The sequence below is a fragment of the Eumetopias jubatus genome, unplaced genomic scaffold, assembly GCF_037043125.1.
Source record: "Eumetopias jubatus isolate StellerSeaLion01/CBP00866 unplaced genomic scaffold, mEumJub1_p1.0 scaffold_11, whole genome shotgun sequence".
NCBI lineage: Eukaryota > Metazoa > Chordata > Mammalia > Carnivora > Otariidae > Eumetopias > Eumetopias jubatus.
The window spans coordinates 44,268,095-44,291,982 of record NW_028274817.1 but is presented as its reverse complement, the minus strand read 5'-3'; the positions used below and the strand labels follow the sequence as shown (position 1 = coordinate 44,291,982).

Sequence of the window (23,888 nt, the reverse complement as noted above, 5' to 3'; positions counted from 1 at the left end):
GTGGCCTGGAGATGCAAGAGACGAATTAATCTCAATCCCGCCAGCTCTAGGGAAGGTGAGAGGCAACACACTTAAGAGAAAGGAACCTAGATGCTTTGGGCCCTTCACATAGGATTTCTCATTGGTATAACAGCAAGCTTCTCAACTCCCAAGAGGATCCCTGGATCTCATCCCAGGCAGCATCATTCTGGGGGTCTGCCCTGGATATGAGGTTCTGAAAGAGCCTAGCCCCATTGTACCCCCCTGACAACTCCTTCCCTTATAAGGATACAAGGGTCACTGCTCTACCTGCTCTATCTGAGGTCCCTCCCTTTTCAGTCTTGAGCCTTAAAGGAAGGTCTTTCTAGGAACCATCTGCAGAAACCGGTTTATGGATGGTCTCACAGGTTCCCCTCTGTGGACCTTAGCTCTTTTCCTTGTTTTTGTTTTCTGTCCAAAGCTTTAGACTTGGTGATTTACAGCGATCCTTTGTGGTACTGCCTTATTTGTGTTAAGCCCCTTTGGTCAGAGCCCAGAACTGTGAAATAGCCACAGTATGCCAGAGGGTTTTTTAAGGAAAATATATTTAGGAAAAATAAATTTTACTAATACCATTAATCTATTTATTTGCATATTTTACAGACTTGAAGCCAGTCAGTACATAGAGAGCTTTCTCATTTTTTTCCAGCTGAATAATACTCCCTTGTGTCACTACCATAATTTGTTCAATCACTCTGTATGTGGACATTTATTTCCAATATTTTCCTGTTATTATTAATGCTGGACAGATAACCTCATGCAAATGTATTTTTGTATGGTTAGAGGTCTATCTTCAGGGTAGATTCCTACCTTGGGGAAGGTAGTGGGGGGGTAGTGGGGATGGTGGATCCTAGAAGTGGGGATGGATGATATGCATGTGCAGTGTAGTTTTATTAGCTATTCTCAAATATCCCTCTAAAGGGGTATTACACATTTTCACACCCACCAGCAATGGATGAGAGTGCCTGTTTCGCTACAGCCTTGTCAATCAACTTCTTATTATCCTTTTGATACTTGTAGACTATCTAGTGATATCTCCTCTCTCATTCCTAATGTTAGCAATTGGGTCTTCCCTTTTGTTTTCTTTATCCTTCTGGCTAATAAATTACCAGAATCCCACCAAGGGCCAACTGTGCAAGCAGACCTTTCTAAGGCTAGCAAATTCAGGTCTGTTATGTTAACTCTTCTACACATTGGTGAATGGTGTTAGAATAATTACCTAGGCATTTGGGAAAACAAAGTTAGACCCCAATACACATGAGCAAATTACAGGAAAATTAGGTATCTTAAATATTTTAAAAGGAATGAATGGATGAAGAGAAAGAAACAGTCATTTATCTAGAATGAATTGGGGCTTGTGTTTTGTAGAGGAAAATGGATCCTTTCCACATAATACCAGTACCATTCATTAAATAATCTGCCCCTACTCCAACAATTTCTAATGTCTCCTTTGTAGTGTATAGAATTGGTTTTATATATGTTTCTGAGGTAAATACTGTCTGGTGTTAGAAATATACAGGATTGCTTATTGCAGTTTATAATAAGCATTGTGGGTTATCTAAAATGTCATATCCACAACTCACATATGTGATCAGACTCTCCAGTTAATTTTATCATTTTATCTTATCTTTTTTATCATTATGTTAATCACCATACATTACATCATTAATTTTTGATGTAGTGTTCCATGATTCATTGTTTGCGTACAACACCCAGTGCTCCATGCAGTACGTGCCCTCTTTAATACCCATCACCAGGCTAACCCATCCCCCCACCCACCTCCCCTCTAGAACCCTCTGTTTGTTTCTCAGAGTCCATAGTCTCTCATGGTTCGTCTCCCCCTCCGATTCCCCCCCTTCATTCTTCCCTTCCTGCTATATTCTTCTTTTTTTTAACTCATTTTATCTTATCTTTAATATAATAGCATTATATTGATTGGGGCCGAGAGGTACTGAAATTCTCATATAAGTCCTTTGAAACTCTTAGAATTTCAAAATGGAAAGTGTATTGGCCAGGTCAAAGAATATGTCTCTGTGTTGCCAAAGCCAGCTCGTTGTCTTTTATGAAGACTTTCATGATGGTGCTCATTACCTAGATGACATTTTAAAGAATCCACAATATCTGTACCTCAACCATACCAGCTCAGAAGCTGAATTTCCTCATACAAAAAAAAAAGTAGGATCCATTTATATAGGGTGAGCTCATAATTAACAAAATTACAAGGCTTATATAGAATCCAGAATGTCAGTTTACTAATTTGTACAGGGAGATAGCAACATCAAAGGAAACAAAATAATATTATCCATTGGATTCTCTTACTGTATGTGCACCTATAGGAAATTAAAATCAAAATCAGAAGGTCAATTAAATTGAATTTAAAAGTAAATACTTTTCATATACATTTAAATGTGTAAAAGTTTGTTGTAAGGTTGGAAGGTAAGATTACTTTTATTTTAAATTTTTCAAAATTTTTTCCACATTTATTGAGATATAATTGACAACATTGTGCAAGTTTAAGGTGTACAATGTGATTATATACATATATATTGTGAAGTGATTAGCACAAATAGGTTAGTTAACATCCATCACCTCCCGTAGTTATCGTGCGTGTGTGTGTGTTAAGAGCATTTAAGATCTACTCTTTTAGCAAATTTCAATTTATCATATGGTATTGTTCACTCCAGTCATCAGGCTGTACATTAGATACCCAGGACTAACTCATAACTGCAAGCTTTTACCCTTTGAATTCCATCTCCCCATTTCTCCCACCTACCTGGCAACCACCTGTCTATTTTCTGTTTCTATGAGTTTGACTTTTTTTAGATTCCATATATAAGTGAGAATATATGGTATTTGTCTTTCTCTGATTTATTTCACTTAGCATAATGCCCTCAAGGTCTGTCCATGTAGTCTCAAATGGCAGGATTTCTTTCTTTCTCATGGCTGAATAATATTCCATTTTATATGTATAACATTTTCTTTATTCATTTATCCATTGGTGCATAATTAGGTAGTCTCCAAGTCTTGGCTATTGTGTAGTTTCCATGTCTTGGCTATTGTGAACAACACTACAAAGGAACATGGGGGTGCAGGTATCTTTTTGAGGTAGTGATTTCATTTCCTTAGAATATATACCCAGAAGTTGGATTGTTGGGTCGTATGGTAGTTCTATTTTTAATTTTTTGAAAAGCCTCCACACAGTTTTCCATAGTGACTGTTCCAATTTACATTCCCACCAACAGTGCAGAGGAGTTTCCTTTTCTTCACATTCTTGGCAACAGGTGTTATCTCTTGCTTTTTGATAATAGCCATTCTAACAGGTGTGAAGTGAGATCTCATTGTGGTTTTGATTTGTGTTTCCCTGATTAGTGATGTTGAGCATCTTTTCAAGGACCTGATAGCCATTTGTATATCTTCTGAGGAAAACAGTCTATTCAGGTCCTTTGCCCATTTTAAAATCAGATTGATGATGATGATGATTACTATTCAGTTTATGATTTCCTTATATATTTTTGATATTAAACTCTTCTCAGATATATGGCTTGCAAATATTTTCTCCCATTCTGTAGGTTGCCTTTTCATTTTGTTGCTCATTTATTTTGCTGTGCAGAAGCTTTTTAGTTTGATGTAGTCCTACTTGTTTATTTTTGTTTTTGTTCCTTGTGACTTCAGCATCATATAAAAAAAAAGTTGCGAAGACCAATGTCAAGGAGTTCTTTCCCCTCTGTTTTCTTCTAGGTGGAAGTATTAGGTATGACATTTAAGTCTTTAATCCATTTTGAGTCAATTTTTATGAATGATGTAAGATAGGGGTCAATGTTCATTCATTTGCATGGGAATATCCAGTTTTCCCAGCACAGTTAATTGAAGAGAATGTCGTTTCACCATTGAGTATTCTTGGCACTCTTGTCAAATATTAGTTTACCATGTATTTGTGAGATTATTTCTGGGCTCTCAGTTCTGTTCCGTTTTTCTATCTGTATGATTTTATGCTAGTACCTTAGTGTTTTGATTATATATCTTTGTAATAAAGTTTGAAATCAAGAAGTGTGATGTCTCCAGTTTTGTTCTTCTTTCTCAAGATTGCTTGGGCTATGTGAAGTCGTCTGTGGTTTCACACAAATTTTAGGATTTTTTTTTCTATATCTGTTAAAATTCCAGTGGAACTTTGATAGGGATATTTTTAATCTATAGATCACTTTGGGTAGTATTAACATTTTAATAATACTAATTATTCTGATCAATGAAGATAACATTTTTCTGTTTGTTTCTTCATTAATTTCTCTTATCAATATCTTCTAGTCTTCAGTGTACAGATCTTTCACCTCCTGAAATTTATCCCTAAGTATTTTATTGTTATTGATGCTATTGTAATTTTAGATTGTTTTCTTTATTTCTTTTTCAGATAGTTTGTTGTTGTATATAGAAGCACAACTGATTTTTCAGTGTTGATTGTATATTCTAAAACTACTGAATTTTTCCAACAGCTTTTGGTTGAGTCTTTAGGATATTTTTATTTTTATTTTTTCTAAGTAGGCTCCATGCTGGGGCCCAAACTCACAACCCTAAGATCAAGACCTGAGCTGAGATCAAGAGTTGGATGCTTAACCGAGAGAGCCACCCAGGCACCCCAGGATTTCTTAAATATAAGGTTATTTTATGTGCAAACACAGATAATTGTACTTATTCCTTTTCAATTTAGATGCCTTTTCTTTCTTTTTTTTAAATTGACACACAGTGTTACTTACATTAGTTTCAGGTGTACAACATAATGATTCAACACCTCTGTATGTTATGCTATGCTCACAAGTACAGCTACCATTTATCACCATACAAAGCTATTACAATACGATTGACCATATTTCCTATCCTGTACATTTTATCCTTGTGACTTATTCAGTCCACAACTGGAAGCCTGTACCTCAAACTCCCGTTTACCCATTTCCCCCTTCCCCTCTGGCAACCATCAATTTGTATTTATGGGTCTGTTTCTGCTTTTTGTTTGTTTATTCATTCATTTTTAGATTCCATATATAAGCAAAGTCATATGCTATTTGTCTTTGTCTGACTTACTATACTTAGCATAATACCAGGTAGGTCCATCCATGTTGTTGCAAATGTCAAGATCTCATTTTTTATGGCTGAGTAGTATTCCATTGTGTGTGTGTGTGTGTGTGTGTGTGTGTGTGTGTGTGTGTGTGTGTGTGTGTGTTTATCCATTTATCTACTGATGGATACTTGGGTTGCTTCCATATCTTGGCTATTGTAAATAATGCTTCAATAAACATAGGGGTGCATATATCTTTTCAAGTTAGTGTTTTTGTTTTCTTTGGGGAAATGCCCAGTAGTGGAATTACTGGATCATATGGTAGTTCTATTTTTAATTTCATGAGGAACCTCCATACTGTTTTCAACAGTGGCTGCACCAATTTACATACCACCAACAGTGAACAAGGGTTCCTTTTTCTCCACATCTTCACCAGCATTTGTTATTTCTTACCTATTTGATTCTAGTCATTTTGACAGGTGTAAGGTGATATCTCATTGTGGTTTTGATTTGCTTTTCTCTCATGATTAGTGATGGTAAACATCTTTTCATATGTCTGTTTGCCATATGCATGTCTTCTTTGGAAAATGTGTATTCAGGTCCTCTGCTCATTTTTTTAACTGGATTATTTGGTGTTTTGGTGTTGAATTGTAGAAGTTCTTTATATATTTTGGATATTAACCCCTTATTGGATATAACATTTGTAAATATCTTCTCCCATTCAGTAAGTTGTGCTTTTGTTTTATTGATGGTTTCCTTCACCGTGCAAAAGCTTTTTAGCTTGGTTGTCCCAGTAGTTTATTTTTACTTTTTTTTTCCCTTGCTTGAGGAGACAGATCTTGAAAAAATGCTGGTAAGGCTAATATCAAAGGAATTACTGCCTGTTTTCTTTTAGGAGTTTTATGTTTTAAATCTCATATTAGGTCTTTAATCTATTTTGAGGTTATTTTTGTGAATGGTGTAAGAAAGTGGTCCAGTTTCATTTATTTGCTTGTAGCTTACCAGTTTTTCCAGAACCATTTATTACAGCAACTGTCTTTTCCCCATTGTATATTTTTGCCTTTTTTTGTTATAGATTAATTGATCATATAAGCATGAGTTTATTTCTGGGCTCTCTATTGTGTTCCATCGATTTATGTGTCTGTTTTTGTGCCAGTACCATACTATTTTGATTACTACAGCTTTGTAGTATATCTTGAAATCTGTGATTGTGATACCTCCAGTTTTGTTCATCTTTCTTAAGATTGCCTTGGGTATTTGGAGTCTTATGTGGTTCCATACAAATTTTAGTGTTATTTGTTCTAGTTCTGTGAAAAATGCAGTTGGTATTTTGATAGGGATTGCACTGAATCTGCAGATTGCTTTGGTTAGTATAGACATTTTAACAATATTAATTATTCCAATCCATGAGCATGGAATAATTTTCCATTTGTTTGTGCCATCTTTAATTTCTTTCATCAGTATTTTACTGTTTTCAGAATACAGGTCTTTCACCTTCCTGGTTAAGTTTATTCCTAAGTATTTCATTTTATTATTTTTTTGGTGCAATTGTAAATGGAATTGTTTTCTTAATTTCTCTTTCTGCTGCTTTGTTATTAGTATATAGAAATGCAGCCATTATGTGTGTATTAACTTTGTAACCTATGACTTTACTGAATTCATTTATTACTTCTAATAGTTTTTTTGGTGGAGTCTTTAGAGCTTTCCATGTATAGTATCATGTCATCTGCAAATAGTGACAGTTTTATTTCCTCTTTACCAATTTAGACACCTGTTATTTCTTTTTCTTTTGTGCTTGCTGTGGCTAGTATTTTCAGTACTATGTTGAATTAAAGTGGTGAAGGTGCACATCCTTGTCTTGTTACCTGGTGTTAGAGGGAAAGCCCTTACTTAGTTTTTCACCATTGAGTATGATGTTAGCTGTGGGTCTGTCATATATGGTCTCTATTATCTTGAGATATGTCCCTTCTAAATCCAGTTTGTTGAGAGTTTTTATCAAGAATGGATGTTGAATTTTGTGAAATGCTTTTTCTGCATCTATTGGAATGATCATATGATTTTTATTCTTCTTTTTTAATATGGTGTATCACATTGATTTGCAAATATTGATCCAACCTTGCATCCCCAGAGTAAATCCCACTTGGTTGTGGTGAGTGATCCTTTTATTTATTTATTTATTTATTTATTTATTTATTTATTTAATTATTTTTTTTGAGAGAGAGAGAGAGAGCGATAGAGAGAGCATGAATGGGATGGGGGAGTGGCAGAGGGAGAGAGAGAATCCCAAGCAGGCTTTACACCCAGCATGGAGCCTGATGCGGGGCTCAATCTCATGATCCTGAGATCATGAGCAGAGCCAATATCAAGAGTCAGATGCTTAACCGACTGAGTCACCCAGGTGCCCCAGTGGATGTTCCTTTTAATGTAATGGTAAATGTGGTTTCCTAATATTTTGTTGAGGATTTTTTATGGATACCTTTGTTGCCTATTTTCTCTGGTTGGGACTTGCAGTGCTTTGTTGAATAGGACTAGTGAAAGTGGGCACCCTTGTCTTATTCCTGATTCTAGAGGAAAAGTTTTCAGTTTTACACCATTTTGTATAATGTTAGCTATGAGCTACTTATATATGGTCTTTACTGCACCCAGTTCCTTGATAGTTTATTATGAAAAGCTGTTGAATTTTTTCAAATGTTGTTTTCTTCATCTACTGAAATTATATGATTTTTATCCTTCATTCTGTTAAGGTGCTGTATCTCATTGATTTGCATATGGCAAACCATCCTTTCACCTCAGGGTTAAATGCCACTTGATTGTGGTGTATGATTTTTTAGATGTGCTGTTGAATTCAATTTGCTAATATTTTGTTGAGACTATTTGCATGTATATTCATCAGGGATATTGGTCTGTAATTTTATTTTCTTGTAGTGTTCTTCTCTGGCTTTGGTATGAAGTTGATGCTAGCCTCATAAAATGAGCTTGGGAGTGTTCCCTTCCCCAAGTTTTTGAGGGGGACATTAATTCTTCCTTAAACATTTTGTAAATTTACCTGTGAATTCATCTGGTACTGGGCTTCCCTTTGTTGAGAGGTGTTTGATTACTGACTCAGTCTCCTTACTCATTATTGATTTGTTCAGATGTTCTATTTCTTCATGATTCAGTCTTGGTAAGTTGTATGTTTGTAGGAATTATGCATATCTTCTAAGTCACCCAATTTTTTGGCTTATAATTATTTATAGTGATCTCTTATGGTCCTTTGTATATCTGTGGTATCACTTGTAATGTCTCTTCTTTCACTTATACTTTTATTTATTGAGTCCACTCTCTTTTTTTCTTGGTTAGTCTAGCCAAAGGTTTGTCAGTTTTGTTCATCCTTCAAAAAAACCCAATTCTTAGTCTTATTGATATTTTCTATTGTTTTCCTTTTCTTCATTTCATATATTTCTGCTTAATTTTTTAATTATTTACTTCTTTCAGCTAATTTTGGGCTTAATTCGTTCTTCTTTTTCTAGTTCTGTGAGATCTGTTAGGTTGTTTATTTGATATCTTACTTTTTTCTTAAAATAGGCCTTTATAGCTATAAACCCTACTCTTAGAAATACTTCTGTTGCATCCCATAAGTTTTGGTATATTCTGCTTCTATTTTCATTGATTCAAAGTTTTTTTAATTTCTTTTTTGATTTCTTTGATTCATTTGTTATTCAGGAGTGTGTTTAATGTCCATGTGTTTGTGCATTTTCCGATTACCCTTCTGTTGTTGATTTCTAGTTTCATGCCATTGTTGTAGAAAAAAGACTGGTAAAATTTCAATCATTTTGGATTTGTTAAGACTTCTTTTGTAGTCTATCATATGATCTGTTCTGGAGAATGTTCCATGTCCACTTGTAAAGACTGTGTATTTTGCTGCTGTTGAATAGAATGTTCTTTATATGTCTGTTAGGCACATTTTGTCTTATAGTGCTGTCAAATCTGCTTTTTGCTTATTGATTTTCTGTTTAGATGATATATTCATAATTAAGAGTGCAGTATTAATGTCATCTACTATTAGTGTATTGCTTCTCCTTTGAGTTCTGTTAGCATTTGCTTTATGTATTTAGGTGCTCCAATGTTAGGTGCATAAATATTTACACCTGTTACATCTTCTCTATTAATCGACCACTTCATATAATGATTATATTCGTCTCTTGTGACTACTTTTAACTTAAAGCTTATTTTGTCTTATACAGGCATCTCCTGCTGTCCAAAAGTTGATGTTATGCCACTTCACTTATATACAAAAGACCTACATTAGTAAAGTAACAGATTTTTTTCATAAAAGTGAAAGTCCCCTTCAGATTTCTTTCCATTAGTGAAAATAGATACTAATGTAGCTCTTTCATAAAAGCAAAATGGCTAGCACAAAAATAGACACATAGATCAATGGAACAGACTAGAAAACACAGAAATAAACCCACAATTATATACTCAATTAATCTTTGACAAAGGAGGAAAGAATATGCAATGGGAAAAAAAGTCTCTTTAAACAAATTGTGTTGGGAAGAATGGACAGCAACAAAGACAAAAGAATGAAATTGGACCACTTTCTTACATCATACACAAATATAAACTCAATATAAACTCAAAATGGATAATAGACCTAAATGTGAGACAAGAAACCATTACAATCCTGGAAGAGAGCTCAGGCATGATTCCTCTGACATTAGCTATAGCAATATTTTTCTAGCTGTCTCCTGAGTCAAGGGAAATAAAAGTAAAAATAAATTATTGGGACTATATTGAAATAAGCTTCTCTACATGAAGGAAACAATCAACAAAACTAAAAGAGCAACCTACCGAATGGGAGAAGATATTGGCAAATAACATATCCAATAAAGGGTTAGTATCCAAAATATATAACTAATTTATACAACTTAACAACCAAAACCCAAATAATCCAATTTAAAAAGGGGCAGAAAACATGAACAGATATTTCTGCAAAGAAGACATCCAGATGGCCAACAGACACATGAAAAAAATGCTCAACATCACTCATTATCAGAGAAATGCAAATCAAAACTACAATGAAATATCACCTCACACCAGTTAGAATGGCTAAAATTAAAAACACAAGAAACAACAGGTATTGGTGAGGATGTGGAGAAAAAGGAACCCTCTTGCGTTGTTGGTGGGAATGCACACTGGTGCAGACATTGTGGAAAACATATGGAGGTTCTTCAAAAAGCTAAAAATAGAACCTCCCTCTGATCTAGTAATTGTACTATTGGGTAATTACCCCAGAATATACCCCAGAGTGATACATGTGCCCCTATTTTTATTTTATTTAAAGATTTTATTCCAGAGAGAGAGCAGGGGTAGGAGCAGAGGGAGAGAGACAAGCCAACTCTGCACTGAGTGTGGAGCCAGACGTGGGGCTCAGTCTCAGGACCCTGCAATCATGACCTAAGCCGAAACCAAGAGTCAGATGCTTAACGAACTGAGCCATTCATGCGCCCCACACTCCTGCGTTTATACCTGCATTATTTACAATAGCCAAAGTATGGAAGTATAGACTGTGGCCCCACCTGACTAGGGATAATACAAAGAAACCTCACCCAACCTCAGACTGAAGGACAGATTTGCTGAGTATTGTATCTTGTTTGAATTTTTTTTCCTCCAGTATTTTGAATATCTCTTTGTATTCTCTCTTGGCCTGCAAGGTTTTTGTGGCAAAATCCAGATAGCTTTATGGTCTAATGTATGTAATGAGCTACTTTTCTCTTCCTGCTTTCAAATTCTTTGTCTTTAACTTTTGACAGTTAATTAGAATGTGTCTTGGTGTACCCCTTTTCATGTTCATCCTGTGTAATTTGGGGCCTCGTGAGTCTGGATGTCCATTTCTCCCCCCAAGTTTGGGAAGTGTCCGGCCATTATTTTTTTAAATACATTTTATGTCCCTTTCTCTTCTCATTCTGGGATTCCCATAATCCCAGGTATATTGTTTCACTTTAAGGTGTTCCTTAAGTCCTATATGCTTTCTTCACTCTTTATTTTTGCTCCTCTGACTGGATAATTTCAAATGACAAGTCTTAGAGTTCATTAATTCTTCTCATCTGTCAAGTCTGTTGTTGAAGCTCTTTATCAATTCAGCCATTGTATTCTTCAGCTATAGGATTTGTTGATTTTTTTAATGGTTTCTATTTTTCTTGAATTTCTTAACTTTTTCATATATTGTTTTTCCAATTTTGTTTAGTTGTCCATTTGTGTTCTCTTTTAGTTCACTGAACTTCTCTAAGAGAGTTATTCTGAATTATTTGTCTGTCAGTTTTTAGATCTCCATTTCTTTGGGATCAGTTATTGGAGGATTTGTTTCCTTCGGTGGTGTCATGTTTACCTCATTCTTCATGATTCTTTTATCTTTATGTTGGTATCTGTGTAATTGAAGAAGTACTCTCCTCTTCTAGCCTTTACAGATTCAATTTAGCCAGGGAAGATGTTTGTCAGTCAGCTTATTTTGGGGTTCTGACTGTATCATGTGTAGTTTTCATGAGCAGACAGGGCTTGCTATCAGGGCCTCTAGTTGGATAGGTTAATTTCCCATGCTCTGAAGTTGGTGGAATGGTGGCTAGTAGCTGTGCTTCATGGTCAGTTGAGCCTGCTCACTGGGCTCCATGTTCACACAGGGATCCTGTCAGGGCTCCCTGGTTTGGCATGCCTGGTAGCTAGGTTCCATGGTCAGGTGCGCCCAGAGCCTGGGCTTTGGCCTTCATGATTAGAGCAGGTTTCAGGTTGTGCTCTACTATCAGGAAGAGCTGCAGGCTTTGCCTTGTAGTTGGCTAGAGCCATTGGGTAGTCTCTCCAATTGGGCATGCTACTGGCTATGCTCTGCTGTTGTGTTAGGTAGCTGCCCAGGACCCTTAGTCTGGTGTAGTCACCAGCTATATTCTGTAGTTGAATGAGACGGTAGGTTGTGCTCTGAGGTTGGGTGAGGTTTCTTTGTGTTCTCCCTAGTCAGGTGGGGCCACAGTCTATACTTTGTGATTGGGAAGAATTGGTGGTTAGTCTTCTTATCTGGGTGAGGCAGCACTCTGTGTTCACCAACTGAGCAGTGCCATTGGCTGGACATCATGACTGAGCAGGGTTGCTACCCAGGCATCATGGTTGGGTGAAGCTGCAAGCTCTGCTTCACAGTTAGATGGGGCTGTTAGTTGTGCTACCTGCTGAGGTACTGCTATAGGCTGAGCACTGAGGATGCCCAAGTTTGAATTGAGGTTCCCTCATCAGAATGGGGAGGCAGAGGCTATTCTCTGCAGTTGAACAGAGTTACTTGCTTGGCTTCTTGCCCAAGCAGGGCCAAAGGATGTGGTCCACAGTTGCCCAGGACCTCTGGCCATACTTCCTGATTAGGCAAAGCTGGAGGCCCCACCTAACAGTTTAGCAGGGAAGTAGCCTTGACTTTCAGCCTGGGTGAGGTCATAAACTGTTCCATGGTTGTATGACATCATAGTTTGGGCTCTTTTGTCAAGAGGGGCCAGATGCTATGCTATGCTATGCTATTTGTTTAATTTGTATGTGTTTTATTTGCAATTAGAAAAGGATGTTGGCTTGGCTCCTTGCATATTTGGGGTTGTGGACTGTGCTCTGCAGTTGTCTGGAATTGCTGTCTGGGCTCCCAGCTCAGGAGAGGCCGGAGGCTATGCTCCACATTTGGGCAGGGCTTATTTCCCTACCTGAGTGTGCCATAGGATGGGCTCCACAGTTGCCTGTGGTCTTTAGCCAGGCTCCCTGGTTGAGCAGGGCTGGAAGCTGTGATCAGCAGTTGTACAGGGTTGCTGGCTTGCCACCCTCTTCAGGCAAAGTCATAAGATGGACCCTATGGGAAAGCCTGTTGGCTGAAGACTCAAACCAGGTAGAACTGCCAACTGAGCTCTGGCCACTTGGGTCCACTGGCTTGATTCTGTAGATGGCTGGGCTCTCAGCATGGGAGCCACTGCCAATATGAAAACAGTCTGCTATGATCCACACACTGGTTGCTATGAGCCTCACCCACTTTTCCTCTCTAGCAGATTCCCTGTGGTCTAGCCTCACTGGTTTCCTCAGTGATCCCTGTGAAGTAAGACTGAATTGAGACTTGGATGATTCTGGAAATCATCCAAGAATGCTTGGAAGCTGGACGTCCACCTCGAGCCCTCCTTTTCCCACTGGAATAACCATACATTCAGGGGAACCCTCTCAGGGTACTCTGCTGGCCTGGAGGAGAGGCAATGCAGCGAAAGTGAAACTGCTCCTCTAACACTTTTAATGTGCTTTTTCCATTTTTGTGGTCCATGAAAATACCTCAGCCTCACCCCCAAATTCTGGAATATCCAGAAGTGTCTTGTCTCTGGATAGTTGCTAGTTAGTCTCTCTGTTGGCAGGGGGGACTGAATCTGGGGTCAACCTGTTCCTCCATCTTGCTGTCATTGAATGATCATTCTTGAATGATGCAACCCAAAGTGCAGTCTGAAATGGAAAAAAAAAAAAAAGAATTTGTGCCAAAACTTGAATGGACTATATGAAAGCACACATTATTTTTGTAGCAAAAGTTTCTTGTTTAAAGTAGCTATGAGCACATTTCCATTTTGATTAAAGCTGTCTTTGCAGACTGGTATCATAACTTACCACCTATGGAAAAACAGCCCATATATTTACTGTATTAGGAGCTTTGCCATGGAATATTTCATTATGGGATATTTGGACAAAAATCTGATTCCTTCAGAAGAAAGAAAGCAACTCCATTTAGAAGTCCACCGGCTCTGATATTCTTAATTTATCAGTTAGAAAGCTTGTTACCAATATATGGAATAAAGTAAAGAATTTAAATATATAAGTCATGAAAATACATGCTCATTGCAGAAACAGCAAATAAAGGTAACATTTTCTTTTCTTTTTAATTTTTATTCAATCTTTTATTTAAATTCCAATTAGTTAACATACAGTGTAATATTAGTTTCAGGTATAGAATTTAGTGATTCATCACTGACATACAACACCCAGTGCTCATCACAAATGCCCTCCTTAATACCCATCACATATTTAACCCACCCCACCCACTCCCCTCCCCTCCAGTAACCCTGATTTGTTTGCTATAGTTAAGAGTCTATTTCCTGGTTTGCCTCCCCCTATGTTCATCAGTTTTATTTCTTAAATTCCACATATGAGTGAAATCATATGGTATTTGGCTTTCACTGACTGACTTATTTCACTTGGCATAATACTCTCTAGTTCCTTTCATGTCATTGTAAATGGCAAGATTTCATTTTTTTTTTTTTTTTGGCTGAGTAACGTTCCATTGTATATATACACCACATCTTTTTTTATCCATTCATCAGTTGATGGACATGTGGGCTCTTTTCATAGTTTGGCTATTGTTCATAGTGCTGCTATAAATGTTGGAGTGCATGTGCCCCTTCAAATCTGTATTTTTTGTATCCTTTAGGTAAATACCTAGTAGTGCAATTGCTGGGTCATAGGGTAGCTCTATTTTTAACTTTCTGAGGAACCTCCATACTGTTTTATAGAGTCACTGCACCAGTTTACATTCCCACCACAGTGTAAGAGCATTCCCCTTTCTCTGCATCCTTGCCAACACCTGTTGTTTCCTGTTTTGTTAATTTTAGCCATTCTGACTGGTGTGAGGTGATATCTAATTGTAGTTTGGATTTGTATTTCCCTGATGATGTGATGTTGAGCATCTTTTCATGTTAATTTTTTAATTTTATTAAATCTTTTTTTAAAGATTTTATTTATTTTTTGACAGAGAGACAGCGAGAGAGGGAACACAAGCAGGGGGAGTGGGAGAGGGAGAAACAGGCTTCCTGCGGAGCAGAGAGCCCGATGCAGGGCTTGATCCCAGGACCCTGGGATCATGACCTGAGCAGAAGGCAGACACTTAATGACTGAGCCACCCAGGCGCCCCTCTTTTCATGTTTCTGTTAGCCATCTGTATGTCTTCTTTGGAAAAATGTCTATTCATGTCTTCTACCCATTTTTTAACTGAATTATTTGTTTTTTGAGTGTTGAGATTTATAAATTCTTTATATATTTTGGATACTAACCCTTTATCAGATATGTCATTTGCAAATACCTTTTCCCATTCTGAAGGTTGTCTTTTAGTTTTGTTGATTGTTTCCTTCTCTGTGCAGCAGCTTTTTCTCTTGTTGAAGTCCCAATAGTTTATTTTTGCTTTTGTTTCCCTTGCCTTAGGAGACCTATCTAGTAAGAAGTTGCTATGCCTGATGTCAAAGAGGTTGCTGCCTGTGTTTTCCTCTAGAATTTTGGTTTCTGTCTCACATTTAGGTCTGTCATTCATTTTGTATTTATTTTTGTGTATGCTGTAAGAAAGTGGTCCAGTTTCATTTTTTTTTTGCATGTTGCTGTCCAGTTTTCCCAACACCATTTGTTGAAGAGACTTTTTTCCATTGGCTATTCTTTCCTGCTTTGTTGAAGATTGACCATATATGTAACATTTTGAATGAGAGAATGGAATAAAATATCCTAAACATATTGTGACAATGGATTAACTATTTAAAGGAAATAAACTCAGGTTCCCATCGAAAGCATACACCTAGAAAAATCAGATTAACTTTTTTTAAAACACTTTCCCCTTTATTACAAAAGGAAACCATGATCTGTGTACAAAAAATTATATACCATGACCAAGTGGGATTTTACTCAGATATGAAGGGCTGGTACAGTATTCAAAAATCAGTTGGTGTAGTCCATCACATCAATAGGCTAAAAAGGAAACACCACATGATCATACCAATAGATAGAGAAAAAGCATTTGGTTAAAAAAAAAATCATTTTTTATAAAAACTTTCAAACTAAGAAGAGAGGAACTTCTCAACTTGATAAAGAAAATCTACAAAAAGCCTACAGCTAGCATCATACATAGTGGTGAGAAACCAGAACCTTTCCTACAAAGATCAGGAACAAGGCAAAGATGTCTCTCCTCATTATTACTTTTCAGCATTGTATTGGAAGTCCTTGTTAATGCAGTAATACAAGATAAGGAAATAAATGGGATAAGGATTTAGAACAAAAAGCAATAATAAAACTGTCTTTTTTCATAGGTGACATCATTGCCTGTGTAGAAAATCTGAAAAAGTTGACACACACACACACGCACACACACAAAACCTCTGGAACTAAGTGATTATAGCAAAGTTGCAGAATACAAAGTTAATATTAAAAGCCCATTGCTTTCTTGTATACCAATGATGAACAAGTGGAATTTGAAATTAAAAACACAATACTATTTACACTTGCCCCTCAAAATGAAATACTTGTGTAAAATCTAAGAAAATATGTATAAGGTCCATATGAGGAAAATTACAAAACTCTGATGAAAGAATTCAAGAAAGAGCTAAATAAATGGAGAGGTGTTCCATGTTCATGGATAGGAAGACTCAATATTTATCAAAATGTCTGTTCTTCCCAATTTTATCAGTAGATTCAAAGCAATCCCAGTCAAAATCCCAACAAGGTAAGTTGTAGACATTGACACACTGATTCTAGAGTTTATATATGGAAAGGGAAAAGACAAAGAATATCCAACACCATATTGAAAGAGAATAGTATTGGAGGATTTTCACCATTTGGCCTTAAGACTTACTATAAAGCTACAGTAATGCAGATAGTGTGATAGTGGTGAAAGAATGACAAATAGATCAGTGGAACAGAATAGAGAGCTTAGAAATAGACCCACATAAAAATAGTGAACTGATCTTTGGGGCACCTGGGTGGCTTAATACATTGGGTATCTGACTCTTGATTTCAATTCAGGTCATGATCTCAGGGTTGTGAGAGCGAGCCCCACATCAGGCTCCACACTGGGCATGGAGCCTGCTTGGGATTCTCTCTCTGCCCCTCCCCACTCCCTCTCTAAAAAAATAGTGAACTGATCTTTGACAAAGGAGTAAAGGCAATAAAATGGAGACGTTAGTCTCCTCAATAAATGGTGCTGGAATAACTGGCATCCATATGCAAAATATACAAATTTGTATATCTTTTAAAAAGGCCATTTTAACATTAGTAAGTCTTCTAATCATAAACATGGGAAGGCTTGCATTTGTTTAGGTCTTCTTTACTTTTTTTCTACAATATTTGTATAGTTTTCAGAATACAAATCTTGCATCTCCTTTCTTAAATTAATTTCTAAAGGTTTTATTGTTTTATTTGCTATAACAACTAAATGAAAATACATTATAAAATAGCATAAATTAAAATACTCTCTTAATCTCTTTTTCAGTTTCTTAATACATCTAATGTAGTATATAAAAGCTCTTGTAAATCAGTAAATGCTACTACCTCCAAAAATTTTATAAGGGATTTTAAAAGCCATATCACTCATTCAAAAATATAATAATGGCCAGTAAATACATGAAATTGTGAGATATCAATACTCACCATTCACTGGTCCAATTGAAAAGACATTTTGAAAATATAATACCTGGTATTTATCAGCCTTATAAGGAGGCTTTTAAGGCAATACCTTTCCCAATTGCCCACCCCTCCCATCAAATTTTAATACCTCAGATATATTGAGGTCATATGGTAATTCTGTGTTTAACTTACTAAGGAATGGCCAGACTGGTTTCCACAGTTACTGTACCATTTTACACTCACAGCAGCAATGTATAGAAGTTCCAGTTTCTCCACAGTCTCATCAATACTCATTAAATTCAATTTTTTTTAAATTATTAGTATAGGCGTTCTAGTTTGTGTGAAGGGATACCTCACTGTGGTTTTCACTTGCATTTCCCTAGTGACTACTGATGTTGATCATCTTTTAATATGCTTGTTGGCCATTTTTATATTTATTTGAAAAATCTATATTTAAACATTTTGCCCAATTTTAATTGGGTTAATTGGTTTTTGAGCTTTAGACTTATTCTGGATACTGAACCTGTATCAAATACATGACTTACAAATATTTTCTCCCAACTATGAGTTGTCATTTCATTTCATTTTCTTGATAATGTCTTTTGATGCACAAAAGTTTTTAGTTTTGATGAATTCCAATTTATTTGTTATTCTTTTGAAGCTTGTGCTTTTCATATTATATCTAAGAAACCATTGACAAATCCAAGGTCATGAAAATTTATCCTTATAATTTCTTCCAATAGTTTTATCATTTTACCTCTCATATTTGGGTCACAGATCCATTTTTTTAAGATGTATTTATTTGAGAGAGAGACAGGGCATGAGTGGGAGGGGCAGAGGGAGAGAGACTCTCAAGCAGACTCCATGCTGAGCACAGAGCCCACATGGGGCTTGATCCTACAACCCTGAGATCTCGATCTGAGCTGAAACCAAGAGTCAGATGCTTAACCAACTATGCCAGCCAGATGCCCCACAGATTCATTTGGAGTTAATTTTTGTGTATCATATGATGTAAGGGTCCAAATTCATCATTTTTCATATGAATATTCAGTTGTTCTACCATCACTTTTTGAATAGAATGTTCTTCCCCCATTGAATGTTCTTGGCACTATTCATAAAAATGAAGTGGCCATAGATCTGTAGGTTTATTTCTGGATACTCAGTTATATTCCACTGGTCTATATGTCTATTCTTATGCTAGTTCCAAACTGTTTTAATTCTGTGGCTTTATTGTAGGTTTTGAAATCGGAAAGTGTAAGGCTTCCAACTTTGTTCTTTTTCAGGATTGTTTTGGCTGTTTGGGGACCCTTGACATTGCATAGGATTTTGAGGCTCAGCTTTTCCACATCTTTTAAAAAAGGCCATTGGGATTTTCTTAGAGATGGTATTGAATCTGTAGATCAATAGGGAAGTATTGCCATTTTAACATTAGTAAGTCCTAATCATAAACATGGGAAGGCTTGCATTTGTTTAGGTCTCTTTTACTTTTTTTCTACAATATTTATATAGTTTTCAGAATACAAATCTTGCATCTCCTTTCTTAAATTAATTTCTAAAGGTTTTATTGTTCTAGTTGCTATAACAACTAAATGAAAATTCATTATAAAACAGTATAAATTAAAATACTCTTAATTTCTTTTTCAGTTTCTTCATTGTAGGTGTGTAGAAACATGACTGTTCTTTTTGTGTTAATCATATGCCCCCTAACTTGGCTGAACTGGTTTATTGCCTCTAGTAGCTTTCTTGTGTGTTCTTTGGACTTTTTTATGTGTAGAATCATTCATCAGCAAATGGAGATATTTTGCTTCTTCCTTTCCAATTTATATGCCTTTTATTCCTTTTTCTTGCTTAATTGCTCTGGATAGAAGTTCCAATACAATATTTAATTTAAGTGGTGAAAGTGGACATCTTTCTTTTGTTTTTGATCTTAGGAGCAAAGCTCTCATTTTTTATCCTTAAGTATTATGTTAGCTGTGGGTTGTTCAAAAATGCCCTTATCATGTTGAGGAAGTTCTCTTCAATTCCTAGATGGTTGAATGTATTTATCATGGTAGTGTATTGGGGTTTTGTCAAATTATTTTTTTTCTATTAATTCATAAGATCATGTGATATTTTTCCTTCGTTCTCTTAATGTGATTCATTGCATTGGTTGATTTTATTTTTAAGGTATAATTGACATATAAATAGTTGTACATGCTGAATAGCCACAACTTGACAAGTTTGGAGATATTTATACAGCTATGAAACCATCACCACTATCTATGCCATAAATATGCCCATCATCTCCAAAAGTTTCTTCCAGTCCTCTTTATTTATTATTATTGTGTGTGATAAGAATACTTAAAATAGTATCTACCCTCTTAGCAAAATTTTAAGTATATAATATCGTATTGTTCACTATAGGAACTATTCTGTTCAGTAGATCTCTAGAGTTTATTCATCTTGTATAACTGAAACTTTGTACCCTGTGACTATTACCTCTCCATTTCCACCTCCCCTTAGCCTCTGGAAGCCACTATTCCACTCACTCCTTCTGTGAGTTTGACTGTTTTAGATTCCTCATATAAGTGGCATCTTGTAGTATTTATCCTTCTGTATCTGGCTAATTTCACTTAGTTCCAGGTTCATCCTGTTGCAAACAGCAGGATTTCTTTTTTTAAGAGCCAAATAATATTCTATTGTATGTATATACATTTTCTTTATACATTCATTCACTAGTGGACATCTAGACTGCTTCCATGACTTGGCTACTATGAATAAAACTGCAGTGATAATAGTAGTGCAGATATTTCTTTGAGATCCTGATTTCAGTTCCTTTGGACCTGTACCCAGATGTGGGATCATGTACTAGATCTATTTTTAATTTTTTGAGAAACCTCTACACTTTTCCCTTCTGGCTGCACCAATTTACACTCCCATCAGCAGTATCCAATGGCTCCCTTTTCTCCACATCCTTGCCAATATCTATCTTTTGTTTTGTTTTTAATAATAGCCATCCTAGCAGGTGTGAGGTAATATCTCTTTGCAATTTTGATTTGCATTTCCACTATGATTAGTGATGTAAAGCACGTTTCATGTACCTGTTGGTCATTTCTATATCTCCTTGGAGAAATGTTTTTTCAAGTCCTTAGCTCAATTTTTAATTGGATTATTTGGGGTTTTTTTGTTTTGTTTTGTTTTGTTTTTTACTCTTGTGTTGTAGGAGTTCCTTATTTTGGCTATTAACACAGTATCAGATGTATCATTTGTAAATATTTTCTTCCATTCAATAGGTTGCTTTTATATTTTGTTGATTTTTCTTTCTTTGCTGTGCAGTAGCTTTTTGGTTTGATGTAATCCCACTTGTTTTTGTTTCCCTCCTGCTTATGTATTTTTGCTTTTGGTGCCTATGCTCTTGGTTTCATTTCCAAGAAATCATTGCCAAGGCCAATGTCAAGAAGATTTCTTCTGTTTTCTTCTAGGGATTTTAATTTTAGGTCTTATGTTTAAGTCTTTAACACATTTTGAATTGATTTTAATGTATGGTGTGAGATAAGTGTCCAATTTTATTTTTTTGCATGTGGATATCCAGCTTTCCCAGAACCATTTATTGAAAAGACTATCCTTTCCCCACTGTGTAAATATAGTGGTACCCATGTAGAAGATCAGTTGACCATATATGTTTGTGTTTATTCTGGGCTGTCTTTTCCGTTCCATTGGTCTATAGGTCTGTATTTATGCTGGCATCATTCTGTTTTGATTACTGTTGCTTTGTAATATATTTTGAAGTCAAGAAGAATCATGCCTCTATCTATTTCCTGCTTGTTCAAAATTGCTTTGTTGTGATCACTGGGTGTTATATGTAAATGATGAATCACTAAATTCTACTCCTGAAACTAATATTACACTCTATGTTAACTAACTAGAATTTAAATAAAAACTTGAAACAAAGAAAAAATAAAGAAAATTGCTTTGGTTGTTTGGAGTCCTTTGTGATTCCCTATGAATTTTAAGTTTATTCTATTTTTTATAAAACAGTGCCATTGTTTTTCTTAATGGAAATTGCATTGAATCTGTAGATTTCTTTGTATATTATGGACATTTTAACAATATTAATTCCCCCAGTCCATGAACATGGAATGTCTTTCCACTTATTTGTGTCTGTGTTAAGTATTTTATAGTTTTCCATGTACAAGTATTTCACCTCCTTGGGCAAGTTTATTCCTAAATATTTTATTTTTTGATGCTACTGTAAATGTAATTTCCTTCTCATATAGTTCATTTTTAGTGTAGAGAAATGTAACTGATTTTATGAGAAATGTATATTGATTTTGTATCCTGCAACATTGCTGGATTTGTTAGTTTTAAAGGGCTTTTAGTTTTTTGAGGCTATAGGGTTTTCTACATATAATAGCGTGTTATCTGCAAGGACAATTTTATGTCTTCCTTTCCAAATTGAATAACTTCTGTTTCTTTTTCTTGCCTAATTGCTCTGGCTAGGACATCCAGTACTATGTTGAATAGGAGTAGTGAGAGTGGACACTCTTATCTTGTTTCTGATTTTAGAGGAAAAACTCTCAGTGTTTTGCCATTAGATGTGATATCAGCTGTGGGGTTGTTCTATATGCCCTTTATTGTGATGAAGTAAGCTGCTTCTACAACTAATTTTTTTCTATCATGAAAAGATGTTGAATTTTATCAAATGCTTTTTCTGCCTCTGTTGAGATGATCATGTGATTTTTTCCTTCATTCTCTTAATTTAGTATATCATGTTAATTAATTTGTGAATATACTAAACATTCTTGCATCTTTGAGATAAATCCCATTTGGTTAAGGTGTCTGATCCATTTAATGTGCTGTTGAATTAAGTTTGCTAATATTTTGTTGAGAATTTTTGCATCTGTTCATCAGGAATACCATCCTGTAGTTTTCATCTCTTATGATGTCTTTGTGTGGTTTTGGTATCACGGTGATTCTGGCCTCACAAAATAAGTTGGGAAGTATTCCCTCTTCCTAAATTTTGTAAGAATTTATGTTAATTCTTCTTTAAATGTTTGGTAGAATTCACCTCTGAAGCCATCTTATCCTGGGCATTTATTTTTTTTTAATTTTATTTTGTTATGTTAGTCACCATACAATACATCTAGTTTTTGATGTACTGATCCATGCTTCATTGTTTTTGTATAATGGAAGTTCTTTGATTACTGAATCAGTCTCTTTGTTATTGTTCTCTTGATACTTTCTATTTCTTCTTGATTCAATCTTGGTACTTGTATGTTTCTAGTAATCTATCTGTTTATCCTAGGTTGTCTAATTTGTTGGTATATAATTATTCAAAATAGTCCCTTATGATCTTTTTTATTTCCATGGCATTAGTTTTCATGTCTCCTATTTATGATTGTACTTGAATATTATCTTTTTTCTTAGTCTAAGTAAGAGTTTGTTAATTTTGTTTGTATTTTCAAAAATCCAACTTTATTTTTGTCAATTTCTTCTAATGTCCTATTATTTATTTCTTTTTTCTGCTCTAATTTTTTATTTCCTTCCAACTAACTTTGGAATTAATTTGTTCTTTTTCTAGTTTCTTGAAGTGTATTGTCAGTTTATTTGAGAGCCTTCCTTTTATTAATGTAAACATTTATCACCATAAACTTTCCTCTTTGTACCATATATATTTGTTTCTTTGTTGTTGCTGCATCCCATAACTTTTGGTATGTTGTGTTTTAGTTTCCACTTGTCTCAAAATATTTTCTCATTTTTCTTTTGGTTTCTTATTCGACCCAGTGGTTCCAATGGTCGTTCAACAGTGTGTTGTTTAACTTGCATGTATTTGTAAAAATTTTTCGTATTTTTCCTTTTGTTATTGATTCCTACTTTCATTCCATTGTAGGTTAGAAAAAAATCTCAGAATGATTTCGTTTTTCTTAAGCTATTTAACAGTTTTTCATTGACCTAGTTTGTGATTTTTCCTGGATAACACTGCATGTGTAATTGAGAAGAATATGTATTCTACTGCTGTTAGGTGGAATGTTCTGTATATGTCTTTTAGGCTCATAGAATCCATAATGTTCTTCACATCATCTGTTTCCTTTCAGACTATCACTCTGGATGATCTAACCGTTATGGTAAGTGGGGTGTCAAAGTCTCCTAGTATTATATTGCTATTTCTTCCTTCAGATCTGCAAATGATTCCTTTATATATTAATGTGTTCTGATGATGTGTGCATATATATATATATATATATATTTATCATTATTTTATTTTTCCCATTGAATTCATCCTTTAACATTATCTAATGACCTTTGTCTCTTGTGACAGTTTTGACTAAAATCTGTTTTGTCTGATGTAAGTATAGCTACATGTGTCCTCTTTTGGTTGCCATTTGCATATAATATTTATTAATCCTAAACTTCAATCTATGTGTGCTCTTAAACCTAAAGTGTG

The 23,888-nt window shown here is 35.3% G+C and overlaps 1 protein-coding gene across 1 annotated transcript in view; it reads left to right on the top strand.

Moving 5' to 3' along the window:
- The window catches only part of GPRASP2 (G protein-coupled receptor associated sorting protein 2), a 77,321-nt gene that overhangs the window by 657 nt on the left and 52,776 nt on the right, over positions 1-23,888 (top strand). The gene's annotated exons all lie outside the window — the stretch shown is intronic.